Below are 4,111 nucleotides of genomic sequence, written 5' to 3'. Positions count from 1 at the left end.
ACCATAATAGGAAAATCTAATCCAAGTGGTTTGTAAAGACTGGAGTGGGACGGAGAGGGTGATGTCACGCTGAGTCCTGGAGCTGATTCCTCAGCGTCCAGGCTGAAGAAAAATACCTGCATCCCATGCCTGGATTCTAGGAAAGTCTTCTCTATTCTTGACCACCTTTAACACATTACTATTTTACTTTTTCCTCTTTTTTTCTTTAGAACTATTTTTATCTTCTGAAACATTCAAAGCTACAGAAAATTTGTAAGAATAGTACAATATACATTTACATTCTCTTTACCTCAATTCATCAATTGTTATTATTTAGTGTATTCTCTGTTTCTCTCTCCCCCCTTCTCTCTCCTTTTCTCCACCCCTTCCCTCCTTCCATCATCCTGAATTATTTGATTGGGATTTAGTTGCAGGTTCAATGACCATTTTCCCCTAAACAGTCCATCATCTATTTTTGAGAACTAAGGAATTCTCTTACATACACAATGCGATAATCATGCCCTGAGAATTTAACACTGATGGAATCCTATAATCTAATATATAGGCCATATTCAAATTTCCCCAGTTGTCCCAATTTTTTTTATAGCTGTCTTTTTTTCCTTCTTCTGAATTTAATCAAGGAAAAGTCTCTACATTTGATTTTCATGTTCTCAAATACATTTTCCATATGGCAGCCAGAGTATTCGTTTTAAAGCTCCAAATGCATTATGACATCTCTTTGCATCTTTTCATTGTCCTTAAAATGAAAATCAAATCTGTTCTTAGCTCTTCAGTCTTTTCTCATTCATTATCCATTTCAAATTATTTTCAATGATATGGAATTAACTTATTTTTTCCAGAAACATCTATGATCTCTGTTAGGTCTATGGCTTTGTGCATAATGTTCCTCCTCTCAAAGGATTCTTCCACCTTACTGCTTGTTCTTCACTTAGCTAATTCATTCACGTTCTGTGGATCACAACTAATACATCATTGCCGGTGAAAAGCCTTATCTGCGAAGATCAGACTGAATTCAGTGGCCTACTGGGTGCTCCTGCAGCATCATGCAGTTCCAGCCATCAGAGGATTTATCACACCACTTTCACCTGTTTACTTACTAAAGTCCCCATCCAAGTTTTGAGTTTCTTGAAGCTTGTTTACCCCATATTCCTTAAGTCTATTGAGCGTTTCTGACAAAATCGGTTCAGTGAAGGTTGAGCATTAGGGCACAGTAAATCATAACTGCGACTGTAAATCCTGGGACTGGATCTGGATAAAATCACAACTGAGTGATCTGTGTGGGTCCTCAGTTATTTCCAAGTTAGAGATAGGCAGAACAATTTAGCTATTACTGTTATATGAGCTCTGAAAATGTTTTCTCAATTTAATTTGCTTCCCTTTTCAATGATCGAGTACCTGTGTATCACACTTGTAACCTTGGAATATAAAAATAGTTTCAATCTAAAGGTCAGGATTTGAGGTCTCTCTACATTCCCACTTATTGGAAATCTGTACTCAGATCCAGGACTTAATGTTTAGATTTAAAACTTGTCACCAACGGTAAAAGATTCCCAGGAAAATAATGGTTATCATTAATTGAAAACAACAACAACAACAACAAAAACTAATCTGGGTAGATGAAAATAATGTCCTAAGGAGACAGCAGATTGGGTATTGAAAAAGGCAAATTTTGACACCCAATTCTGAATTGTTTAACTAAAACCCTAAACTAAAATTCTTTTAAAGGAATAATTTCCAGAATTTTTGAAAAGTTTGAAGAATATTTAGTATCTAGTTCTAAGTGATAGGAACATTACATACATTGATTTTTAAAAGCGATTAACCAGTTACTTTATGAGTTTATATTTTTCCTGATTTTTGTTTATATTTTTCCTGAGTTTTGATCTTTAATCAAAATATACAGCAGATAAGTTATTTAAGAATATTTACCTAATGTATCATTTATGAAAAAAATATTTTCAGGAAATGAACAGTCTTAAGAAAATTACTGTAATTACTTTAGGTAAATCTTAGCAAAAGTGTTAAAAAAATCTGCTGGTTTTTGAAATATGTTCAGTCGTGATGTATATATTCTTCATAAAGAAATGTACAATGTTCACACCACATATTTGGGTGACCATCTTCTAAAATTTTATTTAAAATTGAATTACTAGTTATGATATTTATCCAATTAACTAATTAAAACAATTATATTGGATTAATACCCAAAGGTTTCTTTGATATTTAAAATATATTAGTATTAATGCAAATAATATATTTATTGCCCATGTAATTAAAAATTAATTTTATTTTATGATGATTCTATTTATCATATTCACACCTACTACACCAAATATCATACTATTTGAAAAATACATTAGTGTTTAATTGGCATACCTAAATACAATTAAGTATTCTATGAAACAAAATATAAATTTTCATCATTTTGTATGCAAAAATAGGCCAATTTATCAGTCTTGAACACATGACAAAATATTTGCTAATTTACCCTACTTCAATGGTTGAGCAATTGTCTGACTACCCCACTGTTTCCACTCTCAGGTGGCAAAATTAAAGAGAAAGTAATTTTTAAAAGTCCACCCTTTTTTCTTCATTTCTTTTCCGTTTTATGCATAGGCACCGTTTGTCCATTACAATTCAACACGGAAAACTGTTTGATGAATTGTTAAAGGCTTCTAAAACGTAAATGAATATCAAAATATGAACAATAATTAATTTTGAATCTATTTAAGAATTTTCGAGAACCCAACATATTGGCCCATAAGTTACAGAAGACATATTTTAAGTTTGAAAATTTTTTATGGAATAGATTTCCTAGTCAATTCTGACCCATAAAACCTATGTAAGACCCTGGTAAGCACCAGTTTGGTCTTTACCTCTCTTGAGTTACTAGCTGAGAAAGTTAACTTTAAAGTGAAGAACTAAAGTTAGAGCTAGGTGGAGGGCAGATTTGGAGAAGTGAAAGGATTTATATAGAGTGATTAGTGAGCTACAAACGTGAAGTTCGGTTTCTCAGGCCACACTTAAGCGTGTTTCTCTTGCAACGAAGTTTCAAATTCTTAATATGAAAGGGAAATCATACAAATGTACATTACAGAAAAAAGTAAACATGTTAAAAGAAAAGGAGCAAAGGAGTGTAAACATTCTGTTTGGGAGCAGGAAAGATATGCACAAAGAGCAAGCATGGCCATTAGTCTGAATCTATCTTTACCTCAAATGTAGACCTGCATATAGATCAGGCTATAGATCCTTCCACCTACAGGACATTTTCATCTGGTTGTTCCCATATAACTCAATTTTCTTTATGTCCTAAAGTAAATTATTGCTTCTCTCACAAAGCTTTTTTCAGGAAATTATACCACCATTTACCTGGCCTAGCATTTCCCAAACTCTTCAGAGAAACACGAGTATTTCAAAAAAATGTTAGATTTTCCATGGGGCAAAAAAGATTCATAATCAATGTTTGGTAAAAGTAAATGAGAAGATAACAACATAAAGAGTTGACAAAACTCTTCTGCTTAATAAATTGACAAAATTCTCACTATAGCAAAGTCTAAAAGACAAGACTGCTCTAAAAAGGGGATAGTGAGGAATTCCTTTTTGAGGTTTGCTACCACTTTTAGGATAAGAAATGCTATTAAATTTGTAAATTATTATCTGCATAGGGCAATGACATAACCCTTCTCACCACCAAGACCTTCATTGAACCTGCTGCTATGTATGTATGTATGTATGTATATATGTATGTATGTATGTATGTATGTTGTTTTGGAGACTAAGTGAAATTGAAAGCTTATGGATACTAGGAAATTAGAATAGAAGATGATTGGATATCATGGATGCTGAACTGGCATTCAATTTTTTTTTTTAATTTAAAGAACAAGGTGACAAGTATTTTCTCAGTTATATCAGGAACACGCCCTCACCTTGCATAGGCGTTAGTTTCTTTTGCCTGGAATGCTGTAATTCAACAGGAAGATATAACAATTACAAATATAGCTGGAACAACAATAAATCCAGCTGGACCTAACATGTTTTCATAACATAGCACACTAAAACAACAGAATACACAATCTTCTTACGTGCACACAGAACATTTTCAAGATAGAGC

The sequence above is a fragment of the Rhinolophus hipposideros genome (genome assembly GCF_964194185.1).
Source record: "Rhinolophus hipposideros genome assembly, chromosome: 5".
Lineage (NCBI taxonomy): Eukaryota > Metazoa > Chordata > Mammalia > Chiroptera > Rhinolophidae > Rhinolophus > Rhinolophus hipposideros.
This window is presented reverse-complemented; position numbering follows the sequence as displayed.